This window comes from Mus caroli, unplaced genomic scaffold, assembly GCF_978045245.1.
Source record: "Mus caroli unplaced genomic scaffold, Mus_caroli_1 scaffold_15, whole genome shotgun sequence".
NCBI lineage: Eukaryota > Metazoa > Chordata > Mammalia > Rodentia > Muridae > Mus > Mus caroli.
The window spans coordinates 96,785,639-96,801,017 of NW_028227270.1; the positions used below are offsets into that span (position 1 = coordinate 96,785,639).

The window sequence follows — 15,379 nt, forward strand, 5'->3', positions numbered from 1 at the left end:
ATTTTCCAATCATGATCTTTCCAAGTCCCTATCACCCAGCCCATGAGTCAATGAACAATTGGACATCTGGCTATTTCTTCTTCCAAAGAACCTGTAATACCATGTGTACTACCTGAAGTTCTGCCCACTGAAAAGGTTTTCCTTTACCAGTATCTTTCAAGGTTGTCCCTGAAAAGAGTTGTAATGCTGTAACTGCCCACTTCTGGCCTGCATAAAGTGTAAAGCCATCAGTAAGCCAGGTCCTGGTCTTCTCTTCCTCAGTCAACCAATCATAGGGAACACCCCATAAGGTATAAGTGCATGCTTGGCAGCAGATGGCATTGTAACAGTAGAAAACACAGGCATTTAGGCAACTTCTTCATGTAACTTGCTTGTGCCTTCAGTACCTACTTGCGTCCAATCACATATATACCATTTTCATTCAATAATAGACTGCTGCTGTGCACATCCTACTTTATGACTTGATAGGTCTGATAACTGAACTGGGCAGTTCAGGTCACATGGTAACATGGTGTCCTATTTTTAAACATTCAGTTTCCATTAAGGCCCAATAGGAGGCCAAGAACTGTTTTTCAAAGGGAGAAAAGTCTACAGATGATGGTAGAGCCTTGCTCCAAAATCTCAAATGTTTCTTCTGTGATTCACTTATAAGGTCTGTCAAAGTCTCCAAACAGAATCTTTATCTGCTATTGACACCTCAAGTACCATCTGGTCTACTGGATCATATGGTCCAAGTGGTCCAAGTGCACAGAGGTCTGGTCCTGTTGAAAAGCCTTCTGTTGCAGGTCCCACACAAAGCTAGCAGCTTTCCTACTCACTTGGTATATGGGCCTGAGTAACACACCCAAGTGAGGAATGAGCTGTCTCCAGATTCCAAATAGACCCACTAAATGTTGTGCTTCTTTCTTGGTGGTGGGAGGGGCCAGGTACAATAACTTATCTTTCACCTTAGAAGGAGTATCTCTGCATGCCCCACTGGACTACTAAGAATTCCATGGAGGTAGACAGTCCTTGAATTTTGGTTGGATTTATTTCCCATCCTCTGATATGCATATGTGTTACCCATGAGTCCAAAATGGTTGCTACTTCCTGCTCACATGGTCCAATCAGCATAATGTCATCATTATAGTGCACCAATGTGATATTTTGTGGAAGAGACAGATGATTACTATTGCTTCTAAGTTATGACAAAGGGCAGGAGAATATAACCTTGAGGCAAAATTGTAAAGGTGTACTGCTAGTCTTGCCAACTGAAAGCTACATTGCTTCTGATGGTTCTTATTGACAGGTACTGAGAAAAAGGCTTTTGCTAGATCAATAGTTGCATACTGTGTATCAGGAAGTGGGTTAATTTGCTCAAGTAAGGTAAATACATCTGTTACAACATCTGCAATCGGAGTTACTAACTGATTTAGTATTTGATAGTCAACTGTCATTCTCCATGATCCATCTTCTGCACTGGCCAGATAGGAGATTAAAGGGAGATGTGGTGGAAATCACCACCCTTGCATCTTTCAAGTCCTTGATAGTAGCAGTAATTTCTGCAGTTCCTCCAGGAATACAATACTGTTTTTTATTCACTATTTTCTTTGGCAGAGGCAACTCTAAAGCATGCAACTTATTCCATTCCTTCATCAATTTATCCAGAGATTCTGAGAGCAATGAGCCAACAAAATCATTTTCCTTATTTGCCCCCAAACTGTAGAAATTTTCATATACCAGGTCACCTAATCCATTGCCAATCACAATTGATGGATCAAGATAATCAAAGGCATTTACTTCTTTAAGTTTGAAATATAGTTTCCATTATGGGCCTTCAATATTCTCTGAGCTCCCAGGAGAGAGAGTGTCTGGAGAGGTTTCAGTAGTTAAAGGTGCTAGTGAGTTAGAAGGTGCTGTGAAATTATCAAGCCAATTCCAGATATTTTAAAGATTCCTCCTTATACCTCTGCTCCTCTAGAACAACTCCAGGTAACAATTTCTGTATTAGTCACGGTTTTATAGGGAAAACTAGGTTTTAAAAGCAAACAGTGAAGGGATACAACATTTTTGGCTAACTGGATAATGCATTATCAGCTATCCTTTGAGTGGATTGGTCCTAGGTGAAGAAAGAGGGGCGGTGTCCAGGTAGTGAACCGGGGAGGGGGGTCCAGTATATTGAGATAACAGAGTACAAGCGATTCAATCATAACTTTTTGTCTTACTCATAGCATTCTTCAGTGTCAGCTATGGATAATTACTTCAAGGAAGTGAAGTCTGACAACCTGAATTTAATTTCACCTTATGAGCAAAATGGAGGCCAAATACCAAGTGGCTACAATTATGTTAAATAGAGCAGGCCTCAACACATATTAAAGGAAATTATTAAAATGACTTACAGTCTACAGTCCAACTAACCCAACAATGGACAGTTGTGAATGGGAAGTCCAAGAATCTAATAGTTGCTCAATCCCACGAGGCTAGGTGCTTTAGCTGGTCTGTATAAGCTGGAATCCTAATGAAGTAGGTTCCAATAGATATGCTGGCAAGTAAGTGCAAGCAGGCAAAGAAGAGTGAGTCTTCCTTCTTCCATTGTCCTTATGTAGGCCTCCAGCAGAAGGTGTGGTCCAGATTAAAGGTGTGCACCACCATGCCTGGACCGAATCTGTTCTTTACTCGGAACTTGCTCTGTCCCAGGCTGGCCTTGAACTTTGAGTTCTCCTTGCTTCTGTAATTTTAAGAATTACTTGGTAAAATACCTCAAATAGGAGTTGTAAACATGTTTATGTAGTAAACTGCTTGTTGTTCTCAGTCCAGTCCACTAGCAAACACCAAACATGAATCAGCAACTGCAGCCCAGTCTACTCGGCAGATACCATACATGCATCGGCAGTTCAATCCAGAAGAAACCCCGAGGCTCATCAACCCACCCAAGTCTGCGGAAACAGCAAGAAGCCACAGAAACCTCACAAGTGTTTCTCTCTATGAAGTAACTGTGAGCAGAGCTCAGCAATGCAATGTAAGGTGAATCAACACATGCATGTTGTCAGTGAAGACTAGCAAGGTGGAGTAAAGCAAACCAATGCTTAAACTTCCACTGTCTAGAGGATCATACTCACATTCTTTCTAAATATAATGCATCCTTTCATGTGTCCCAGCACAAGATCATTTGACATAATGGGCTTTCTAAGGAAGCCAGAAGTTTCCACTTCACCGTTCCTGATTTCCTTCCTTCTGTCTGCAGCTATGATCTTGAGGGGGTCTTCCACTCTCATATCTGACTTTTATCAGTTTAGATGGAAAACATAGCTTTTCTTTTCCTGTTGGGACAAATGGAAAAAATCCCTTCCCCAATGCAATATACTTCCTGACCTGCATTTTGAGGTCAGAACATCCTTAATATAAACAGTTTGCGTTAGTTCAGCAATTTCTTCCTCAAAAGTCCTGCTAGATCTTTCCATAGTTGCCTGATCTGGAGGACTGTAAGTCATATCTGTAACAGGTTTTTAACCATAATGTCTAAAACATTCTTGTATTCTAATGAATACATATGATGAAGCATCATCAGCTTCAGTCTGTAGAAGCATCTTTAAGAAAGGCATCGTCTCTACTAAATGTGCACTCTCAGATTCACTATTTTTAGAATTTAAGGCAAAAGTCCAATTCTCAATGTGTATCAATAACATGGTGTATCAACACATATATATACTTTAATTCTCCAAACTTTATAAAATGAAACGTATCATCTATTGTATGATGTTGCTCTAAGGTGACTTTATTGAATAGGATTTGTATTTTTAACTCAGCATATAGACCTTAATTTAGTAGTTGATCCTTGACAATGTAAATATAATATCCAGTCTGATGAGGCTGGTTTATAACTGAAGCTTATTTATCTAGCATCAATATGGGCTATGATTCTGTAATCTCTTTAAGTCTTTGTGAATCCTTTTCATCTGGAATTACCAGTTTTGATGTTGTTGTAGGTTCTGGTCCTCTAATCACTGTTCTATACTCTCTAACCTAGCATTCCATCTCTTAAGAAAGATATATAAAATTGTAATCATTATTGAAAAATAATTATTTTTCTGCTAAGTATAGCAAAATATATGTAATCCAGATGTGCTGTAACATTACATCTTTTCCATTTTTTTATGTTTTTTACTAATTAGATATTTTCTTCATTTACATTTCCAATGCTACCCCATATGTCCCCCAAACCCTCCCCCCCACTCCACTCCCCCCCACACACACACACACTCCCACTTCTTGGCCCTGGCGTTCCCCTGTACTAAGGCATATAAAGTTTGCAAGACCAATGGACCTCTCTTTCCACTGATGGCCGACTAGGTCATCTTCTGATACATATGCAGCTAGAGACACAAGCTCTGGGGGGTACTGGTTAGTTCATATTGTTGTTCCACCTATAGGGTTGCAGACCCCTTTAGCTCCTTGGGTACTTTCTCTAGCTCCTCCATTGGGGGCCCTGTGATCCATCCAATAGCTGACTGTGAATATCCACTTATGTGTTTGCTAGGCCCCAGCATAGCCTCACAAGAGGCAGCTATATCAGGATCCTTTCAGCAAAATCTTGCTAGTGTGTGCAATGGTGTCAGCGTTTGGGGGCTGATTATGGGATGGACCCCTGGGTATGGCAGTCTCTAGATGGTCCATCCTTTCGTCTCAGCTCCAAACTTTGTCTTTATAACTCCTTCCATGGGTGTTTTGTTCCCAATTCTAAGAAGGAGCAAAGTGACCACACTTTCGTCTTCGTTCTTCTTGAGTTTCATGTGTTTTGCAAATTGTATCTTGTACTTTGGGTATTCTAAGTTTCTGGGCTAATATCGATTTATCAGTGAGTACATATCATGTGAGTTCTTTTGTGATTGGGTTACCTCACTCAGGATGATGCCCTCCAGGTCCATCCAAATGCCTAGGAATTTCATAAATTCATTCTTTTTAATAGCTGAGTAGTACTCCATTGTGTAAATGTACCACATTTTCTGTATCCATTCCTCTGTTGAGGGGCATCTGGGTTCTTTCCAGCTTCTGGCTATTACAAATAAGGCTGCTATGAATATAGTTGAGCATGTGTCCTTCTTACTGGTTGGGACATCTTCTGGGTATATGCCCAGAAGTATTGCGGGATCCTCCAGTAGTACTATGTCCAATTTTCTAAGGAACCGCCAGACTGATTTCCAGAGTGGTTGTACAAGCTTGCAATCCCACCAACAATGGAGGAGTGTTTCTCTTTCTCCACATCCTCGCCAGCATCTGAATTTTTGATCTTAGCCATTCTGGCTGGTGTGAGGTGGAATCTCAGGGTTGTTTTTTTTGTTTGTTTTTTTTTTTTCTGTAGCGTTAATATTTACTTTTCAAGACTCAACTAAGAGCATCAACACAACCTGTCAAGTTCTTTGACACCCCCCCCCAGCCCGTGTAATCAATTACAGTATACAAGAACAGTAATTCACATTTTAAACACACAGTTCAACACTGCTGAAGCTGCAATATCCTTTTTCATCTCAAGCAAACCTTCACAGAGACAGTCCCAGTGACCCAGTGTACTGTCAGATTTCTCTCACTGGGGACCATCAGAAAACCAGAAGTTGCCACACAAAGTTTTAAGTCAACTGCTTGTTTAAAAATAGATAATCCAGCATTTCAGAAATTTTCCATTTGGGTCTAAAAGCATTCAGGTTTCCAACAGCCAGAAAATATTCATGCAATTTGAGACATATAAAGAGGCTAATAAACTGGAGGGGATTTCTACTCTGAAAACAAAACAAAACAAAATAAAACAGTGTGGAGCACAGGGAAAGCGCTCAAGACAATGCAGTGTGTACAAAAGTAAGCCATGTGAAAGCGTTTGTGACAGAACCATTTGTTGAGAAGGTTTTATTGGCTACCTTGGCCTAACCCTCAAAAGAAAGACAGCTCTCTACTTGTGACTTGCTCTAGTTTCTTTTATCAGAATGCTAAATTAGTGAGATTCTCATGCTATTATTCTAAAGTGCAAAAACAAGTTAAGATCCCAACTTTTCAGTTCCAGGAAACAAGACTGCTTTTAGACCGTACCATAACTATATAGAGATCTATGTATATATATGTATATATATATATATTATTTATATATATATATAATATATATATATAATTATTTCCAAAGTTCTTGAGAGCTATCTTCTAAGGTCCAGTCTCTGACAGTGGGCAAGCTCAGCGCTTCACTTTTGACCGACAAGGAGTTCACCAACTCACAGTGGAACTTGCAGATGTGTCTGTACAGGTCTCCGGACTGCGTGAACCTGTGCTGGCACCACTTGCAGGCATGGGGCTTCTCGCGGGTGTGCACCACGGCATGACGGCTCAGGTTGTGCGAGTACTGGAAACTCTTGCCGCATTGGGTGCACGTGTAGGGCTTCTCCCCGGAGTGAGTCCTCTCGTGGCGCTTGAGGGTGTACATGCAGGAGAAAGTCTTCCCACACAGGGAGCACGTGGGCACATTGACATCGGCGGCAGGCTTGCTACGGATGCCATCCTGCTCGCGGAAGTGCGTGCTCAGGTGGAGCTGCAGGATGTGGGGGCTGGGGAAGACTTTGTTGCACAGGGGGCACATGAAGATCTGGCCCGTGGGACTCAGGATATTGGAGACATAGGGAAGCAGACTGTTCTCCATGCCCCCTTCCACCTGGACCCGCTCGCTCTCTGGGGTCATCATCTCATCATCGCTGGCTTTGTCCTCCCGATCCAGCTCCCTTAAGACCGAGTCCTCCCTCAGAGGAGCCAGGTGGGCTGGCTCATACTGTACCCTGTTGTTAGTGCTCACACTCTCTTTCACAGTGCTATGTTCCATGTCATAGTCATTAGTGCCAACATCACTCTCATCACAGGAGGCCTCTTTCTCCACCTTCACCTGCACCAGGTTGCTTCTCAGCACGTCCTCTGGGACAAAGACTCTGTTGAGCTGCAGGGGCTGGCTACTGTTTTTCCAGCTGCTGTGGCTTGTGGCTCCGCCTCTCTGCCAGCCTGGGGGATGCCTGCTGAGTCTGAGGACAATCGCATCCACATGTTCCCAGGCTCAGCTGCCAAATCTCAGGGTTGTTTTGATTTGCATTTCCCTGATGATTAAGGATGCTGAACATTTTTTCAGGTGCTTCTCAGACATTCAGTATTCCTCAGGTGAGAATTCTTTGTTTAGCTCTGAGCCCCATTTTTAATGGGGTTATCTGATTTTCTGGAGTCCACCTTCTTCAGTTCTTTATATATATTAGATATTAGTCCCCTATCTGATTTAGGATAGGTAAAGATCCTTTCCCAATCTGTTGGTGGTCTTTTTGTCTTATTGACGGTGTCCTTTGCCTTACAGAAGCTTTGCAATTTTATGAGGTCCCATTTGTCAATTCTCAATCTTAAGCACAAGCCATTGCTGTTCTGTTCAGGAATTTTTCCCCTGTGCCCATATATTCGAGGCTTTTGCCCACTTTCTCCTCTATAAGTTTCACTGTCTCTGGTTTTATGTGGAGTTCCTTGATCCACTTAGATTTGACCTCAATACAAGGAGATAGGAATGGATCAATTCGCATTTTTCTACATGTTAACCGCCAATTGTGCCAGCACCATTTGTTGAAAATGCTCTCTTTTTTCCCACTGGATGGTTTTAGCTCCCTTGTCAAAGATCAAGTGACCATAGGTGTGTGGGTTCATTCCTGGGTCTTCAATTCTATTCCACTGGTCTACTTGTCTGTCGCTATACCAGTACCATGTAGTTTTTATCACTATTTCTCTGTAGTACAGCTTTAGGTCAGGCATGGTGATTCCACCAGAGGTTCTTTTATCCCTGAGAAGAGTTTTTGTTATGCTAGGTTTTTTGTTGTTCCAGATGAATTTGCAGATTGTCCTTTCTAATTTGTTGAAGAATTGAGTTGGAATTTTGATGGGGATTGCATTGAATCTGTAGATTGCTTTTGGCAAGATAGCCATTTTTACTATATTGATCCTGCCAATCCATGAGCATGGGAGATCTTTCCATCTTCTGAGATCTTCTTTAATTCTTTCTTGGGAGACTTGAAGTTTTTATCATACAGATCTTTCACTTCCTTACTTAGAGTCACGCCAAGGTATTTTATATTATTTGTGACTATTGAGAAGGGTGTTGTTTCCCCAATTTCTCTCTCAGCCTGTTTATCCTTTGTGTAGAGAAAGGCCATTGACTTGTTTGAGTTAATTTTATATCCAGCTACTTCACTGAAGCTGTTTATCTGGTTTAGGAGTTCTCTGGTGGAATTTTTAAGGTCATTTATATATACTATCATATCATTTGACTTCTTCCTTTGCAATTTGTATCCCCTTTATCTCCTTTTGTTGTCGAATTGCTCTGGCTAGGACTTCAAGTACAATGTTGAATAGATAGGGAGAAAGTGGACAGCCTTGTCTAGTCCCTGATTTTATTGGGATTGCTTCCAGCTTCTCACCATTTACTTTGATGTTGGCTACTGGTTTGCTGTAGATTGCTTTTATCATGTTTAGGTATGGGCCTTGAATTCCTGATCTTTCCAAGACTTTTATCATGAATGGGTGTTGAATTTTGTCAAATGCTTTCTCTGCATCTAACGAGATGATCATGTGGTTTTTGTCTTTGAGTTTATTTATATAATGGATTGTGTTGATGGATTTCTCTATATTAAACCATCCCTGTATCCCTGGAATGAAACCTTCTTGGTCAGGATGGATGATTGTTTTGATCTGTTCTTGGATTTGGTTAGCGAGAATTTTATTGAGTATTTTTGCATCGATATTCATAAGGGAAATTGGTCTGAAGTTCTCTATCTTTGTTGGGTCTTTCTGTGGTTTAGGTATCAGAGTAATTGTGGCTTCATAGAATGAATTGGGTAGAGTACCTTCTGCTTCTACTTATTGGAATAGTTTGTGAAGAACTGGAATTAGATCTTCTTTGAAGGTCTGACAGAACTCTGCACTAAACCCATTTGGTCCTGTGTGATTTTTTTTTTTTTTTGGTTGGGAGACTATTAATGACTGCTTCTATTTCTTTAGGGGATATAGGGCTGTTTAGATTATTAACCTGATCCTGATTTAACTTTGGTACCTGGTATCTGGTACCTGGTACCTAGAAATTTGTCCATTTCATCCAGGTTTTCCAGTTTTGTTGAGTATAGCCTTTTGTAGAAGGATCTGATGTTGTTTTGGATTTCTTCAGGATCTGTTGTTATGTCTCCCTTTTCATTTCTGATTTTGTTAATTAGGATGCTGTCCCTATGCCCTCTAATGAGTCTGGCTAAGGATTTATTTATCTTGTTGATTTTCTCAAAGAACCAGCTCCTCGTTTGGTTGATTCTTTGAATAGTTCTTGTTTCCACTTGGTTGATTTCGCCCCTGAGTTTGATTATTTCCTGCCGTCTATTCCTCTTGGGTGAATTTTCTTCCTTTTGTTCTAGAGCTTTTAGATGTGTTGTCAAGCTGCTAGTGTGTGCTCTGTCTAGTTTCTTTTTGGAGGCACTCAGAGCTATGAGTTTTCCTCTTAGAAATGCTTTCATTGGGCCCCCAATGGAGGAGCTAGAGAAAGTATCCAAGGAGGTAAAGAGATCTGCAACCCTGTAGGTGCAACAACATTATGAACTAACCAGTACCCCGGAGCTCTTGACTCTAGCTGCATATGTATCAAAAGATGGCCTAGTCGGCCATCACTGGAAAGAGAGGCCCATTGGACACGCAAACTTTATATGCCCCAGTACAGGGGAACGCCAGGGCCAAAAAATGGGAATGGGTGGGTAGGGAAGTGGGGGGGAGGGTATGGGGGACTTTTGGGATAGCATTGGAAATGTAATTGAGGAAAATACGTAATAAAAAATGTTAATAAAAAAAGTAATTAAAAAAAAAGAAATGCTTTCATTGTGCCCATAAGTTTGGGTATGTTGTGGCTGGATAACAACCAGATCTTGTGTTCAGACTCTATCTTAGACAATCTGACTTAAAGTTGAACATCTAGCACCAGTTTCCAGGTTACTCCCCAACAAACCTGGGCCTCCAGGTTACAAGCTGCCCCTGGCACTTCACTTCCCAAGAACCACCAATCAGGAGGAAAGCAGAAATCAAGTTTATAGTTTGGCTCCCAGCACCAGCCAATTATTTTAAAGGGCAACAAAATTCCATAATAGCCCCCAGTCAGCTGTGTGGGTAGTAGAAACTTTAAGGGTTCTTTGCCAAGTCAGTTGTGTTGGATGGTGTCTTGCTGGGGCAAACAAGTGATGGAGTGTTTTCCTGAAGTGAACACAGGTGAAAGACTAAGGCACCCTCACGACGGAACATTTCACTGAAGCTGACCCAGGAGAAAGGGTGTTCTGCTAAAGCAAGAACATGAAAGAGCACATGATAAGAGATTCTTTGCCAACAACACATATGTATTAGCTTACCTTACATTGCATAGTTGAGCTGCATTTGTCAAGACTCCACAAACTCACGCTGATTAGATACACGTGCTGAGGCAAGACCCATGGAGGACACATGATGCCTGGAGGGTATAAATAGGACTCGATGGACAGTGAAGAAGACAGAGCTTGGCTTGCTTAGAGAGCTCGCTGTGCAATGCTTGTGGGTCTTGTATCTTTGCTGATCTTAACTTCCCTGAGAAGGCACAACAGAGAACTTCTGGTGTCCCTCCGGGCCCCTCCTGCTGACTTGAGCTGAGGCTGAGGCCTGGCTTTCTCTGCCTAGTAGTACCACTGCTGCCGATTCATGTTTGCTATCACGACTCAAGTGAAACTGGACTGCTGGCATATCTGTGAAATGTTTTTGCGTGGATCAAGCTGCCGCTGCTAGCCTGGAATCTGAGCTGCCGATTTCCCGACCACACAGATGGGAGTTGCCCTAAGGAACCTTTCTAAGCAGGCCCACCCCCCCCCCACACACACATCCCCCATCCTTTCTTTCCCACTACCTCTGGTGGGCGGTGGGCTAAAGGGGAGGTTAAAGTGTTTAAGAACCATTATTAAAAATAAGGTTTGAAAAACTTAACATGTGTGCCAGGCTAGAAACCGCCTCAATTGCTTGCCATTTCCTATAAAACCTTGTCCCAGTGAGAGCTTGAGGCTTCACCCTCCATTTCTGCTGTGTCAGAGACAGCTGTGTGGCTCAAGCTCGAGGCCCTACTGGGATTGCATCAGAATTGACTCCTTGGTGACCTTTTGGGATTCACAAATCGGGCACAACACTGAAATAGGTATCTAGTCTTCCATTTGTGACTCCCTTTCATTGAGTATTTGGTTTGTTTCCAGGAGAGTTCCCAGTGCTATCGGCAGTCATGTTAGAAACATAGACACTGACCAGATAACAAGGGCAACAATCCAAGGGAGAGCAAAGCTAAAGTTCCCACAGAAAATAAAGTCAGGATGCTGATTGATTCATATTAAATTCTAGCTTAATTGCTTAAAAATGGTTTTATACAGCTGGAGAGAGCACTTAGTAGTTAACTGTGTATTCTGCTCTTGCAGAAGACGGGATGGAGTTCAGTTCCCAGCATTCAGGTTGGGAGCTTACTGTCACCTGTCATTCTGGATCCAAGGGAGCCCAATAATGAGCCTCCTTGGGTATATGCGTATACCCCACACAGATATACATATATGCAAAAGTAAAAATAAAATAAACCTTTAAAAAATACCCTTTACAAAAGCACTTTTTATGGATACTAATGAGAGATGGCCCAGTGGTTAAGATGCTATTATGTCATGAGGACCAGAATTTAGATTCCAGCACCCACATCTGGCAGCTCACAAATGCCTATACCTCTAGCTCCAAGGGATTTGATGCTCCAAAGGTATATGAACATACAAGTATACATATACTCCCCCATATACATAAATAACAACAACAAAAAATAATGTACTACACACAGAGAACGGAGAAGCCACCATCGCAAACAGCTCTAAGTCTCCATTGTATTTTATCGTATTTTAACATCTTTGTTTCAGACACAGGAATTTTTTTCTATTGCCTTTTCTCTCCCTCCCTGACCCCTTTCTCTTTCCTTTGGTTTCTCAGTGTAGCCTTGGCTTTCCTAGGACTCACTCTGCAGACCAGGCTGGACTTGAACTCACAGAGATCTGCCTGCCTCTGCCTCCTGAGTGCTGGGATTAAAGGCGTGCGCCACCATGGCCCAGCTCTAATGCATTTTCTAAAGAGTTTGCAGATTCAGTGTGGACTTCATATATTTTTCAGTCTGGAAAGGTTGTTGCAATTACTTTACATTGTGATATCCCTTTGATTTTCTATATAAATAGCCATATTTATGCAAATCAGACAGTATTTTCTCTCTTACAGCTGTCCAACAATAATGCTTATTTGCAGTGTTAGGAATTGAGACTATGACCTTGCTCTTGATAAACAAGTTCTCTGCCACTAAGGTGCAACCCCTGTCCTGTGTACACTCTATGCTGGGAGCTCTTCAGCACTTCTGACTTCTTTACCCAATCTCATTCAGGTACCATCTGATGGTGCTTCTGTGCCCTGAGGATTGGCTCAGCAACACTCACACAAACAACACAGAAGGAGGAGAGGTTAACACTCCAAGAACATTGACAGATGGGAACTCTGGAAGTGGGAAAAGGCTTCACCCTTCCTTTTCTCTCAAATGGTTCTGGCAGGCAGGTTCAAGGCTTCTAAGAGGAGACATTTTCTCTCCCCCTTTGGGGCCTCACTGCACTCGTCATCATCTATTATGTTGACAAGAGCAGTGATTGCTGGCATGCTTGCCTTGTTTCTGAAGTGTTTCAGTAGGAACACGTCTACTCTTGGATGGAGAACAGTATTAGGAAACTCACAGCCAGTGTGTATCTGGATTCTAAGTAATTCATCTTTGTTGTCAGCTTGACTGACCTTAGAATACCCTGGGAGATTTACTTCTGGGAACATTTGTGAGAGCTTATCCAAAAATTCCAGAGACAAGAAGACCCGCCCTGCGTGTGCATGACTCCACCCCATGAGCTAAAATTGAAGAGGAGGAAGGAAACTAAGCAGAAGTCCACCCAACTCTCTGCTTCCTGATCGGTCCAGATGTGGGCACACAGTTGTATCAAGTTCTAACTGGCACCCTCGCCAAAGACAATTCTGTCATTTTGCCTTCTTGCTACTATAAACCTCAAACCTGGAACCAAAATAAACCCTTGTGCTGTTGAGTTGTTAATCACAGAAGTGAAAAAAATAACTAATACACTTCTCAAAAGACAGCCACTGCTGATGGACCAGGGGCCATTCTCTACATCAGCCTTTCCCCCTTAAATACAAAGGGGTATTAGTGGCTGAGGTGGCTAGTGTGACTCCCCTCTTCAAAGAATGATCAGATGACCCATATGTCAAGAACAGAGGTCAGCTCTGAGTCCTTAGTACAGAACCATTGCCACCTAGTGGCAGCTCAGACTATAATGGGACTCTTGTACCACAGAAAGGGAAGTGTTTCTTCCTCATCAAAATTAATTCTAGTCCCAAATTGGGTCTGCTCTCAAAGTTGGGACATATCACACAACAACACTATCCTGTGTTGTTTCCTCACCATTGTCAACTCAATGGATCTACAGTCATCTAGGAAACACACTGAGGGATGTGTGTGTGTGTGTGTGTGTGTGTGTGTGTGTGTGTGTAAGCATTCTCAGAGAGGTTTAACTGCAAAGAAAGACTTATGCTGAACTCGGATTGGACTCTCATGGGCTGAGATTCTGGAGAGAATAAAAGTGATTTGAGTACCACCATCCCCCTCCCCCCACTCTTTCTCTCGAGTTACAATGTGACCAGCTGCACCATGCTCTTGCTACCATGCCTTCACCATCATGATGGACTATACCCTCAAAGGATGAACCCCAATAAACCCTTCCTTAAGTTTCCTCTGTCAGATATTTTGTCACGGTGACACCGTGGTAATACAATCTTCGTGGTAGTCCATGGATTTTTGCTTCACAGCACATCCTTGTGGAGTGCACTGTTTTTATCAGTGTTTTGAGGCAGGGTTCACTTTGATGCAGGGCTCACATAGTTCTGGTTGGCCTCTAACTTGCTATGTAGCCAAGAATCACTTTGAACTCTCAATTCTCCTGCTTTTCCCAACTTCTAGGACTACAGGTATGTGCCACGACACCTTCTCAATTTCACTGTATTTATCCATGTCCTAGAAAACAAGGGGATCCCAGGTAACAGGCTAGGAATGAGCTAACCAAAACTCAAGTTTTAAATGTACCAGTTAGGGTATAATAGTCTAGAAGAATATGCTCTCACAGATGGCCACTAGTAAACTTATATGACAGGCAATGTATGATGTCATTCCTCCTGCCAGTCTGGCTTTCTAGAGGAGGATAATTCTGCTCATTCTCTTATCTAACAGTTGCAGGATTCTTCATCTCCTTCCATGATGCTGAGTTCTGCTGGTTGGAGGGCAGGAGTGCCAACAGCAACTATTGGGTTTCCTCCTCCTACTGAAGTGAAGGGCACAGAAAGACAATGACAAGTCGCTGGGATGACAGATTCAGATTACTAAAGGGAAATCAGGTTGCTAGTACACAGTAGTGCTTACTTAGAAAGTCTATGCTGAAACTTAAAGACAACTTGTGCTATTAAAGAATTCGTGTGTTCACCTATAAAGAAGCCCAGAAATACACAATGGAGAAAAAATAAACAGCATCTTCAACAAATGGTGCTGGTTAACCTGGGCAGCTGCATCTAGAAGATCCAAATAGATCCATACCTGTCACCTCACACAAAACTCAACTCCAAATGGATCAAAGGCTTCAACATAAAATCAAATACACTGAGCCTGATAGAAGAGAAAGTGGGAAATAGGCCTGAACTCTTTGGCACATAAAAAGACTTTCTGAACAGAACACTATTAACATAGTCACTAAGATCAACAATTAATTAATTGGATCTTGTGAAACTGAAAAGATCCTGCATGTCAAAGGACAGCATCATTCAGACAAAGTGGCAGCCTACAAAATGGAAAATGTTTTACCAACTACACATTTAATAGAGGGCTACTATTCAAAATATAGGGAAAAAAACTAAAAAAAAAAAAATCCTAGGTATCAAGAAAACGAATACCTCAGTTAAAAAGTGGTACACAGACGTGGGAGAGAGGACAGCATAGATCATATAATGAATTCCTTATATGTGAAGTTTTCCACAAAACAGAAAAGAGACAGTCAAATAGCCTTGCCTATCAATGCAGCATTACATTACATTTTATTTAAATTTAAAAAGTTTATGTATGTCTATGATACAGATGAGAAAACCCTGAGTATATGTCTTCTCACTTCTAACTAATTAATTAGAATCTCTGAAACTGTAACCAGCATAGTGTTCAATTGTAGACACTAAAAGACAAGTAAAATGTGAGAAATGTAATATT

The 15,379-nt window shown here is 41.8% G+C and overlaps 1 long non-coding RNA gene and 1 pseudogene across 3 annotated transcripts in view; both read right to left on the reverse strand.

Moving 5' to 3' along the window:
* LOC115029082 (uncharacterized) overlaps positions 1-15,379 on the reverse strand; it is a 35,878-nt gene that overhangs the window by 12,549 nt on the left and 7,950 nt on the right. For all 3 annotated transcript variants that reach the window (XR_015045461.1, XR_015045460.1, XR_015045459.1), the window contains 3 exons: positions 10,407-10,504; positions 3,099-3,299; positions 1-2,707 (listed from right to left, as the gene is read on the reverse strand). The exon at positions 1-2,707 is cut by the window's left edge and continues 608 nt beyond it. This is a non-coding gene — a long non-coding RNA (uncharacterized LOC115029082). The remainder of the gene's footprint in view (positions 2,708-3,098; positions 3,300-10,406; positions 10,505-15,379) is intronic.
* On the reverse strand, positions 5,029-9,119 carry LOC147001042 (zinc finger and BTB domain-containing protein 18 pseudogene; annotated as a pseudogene).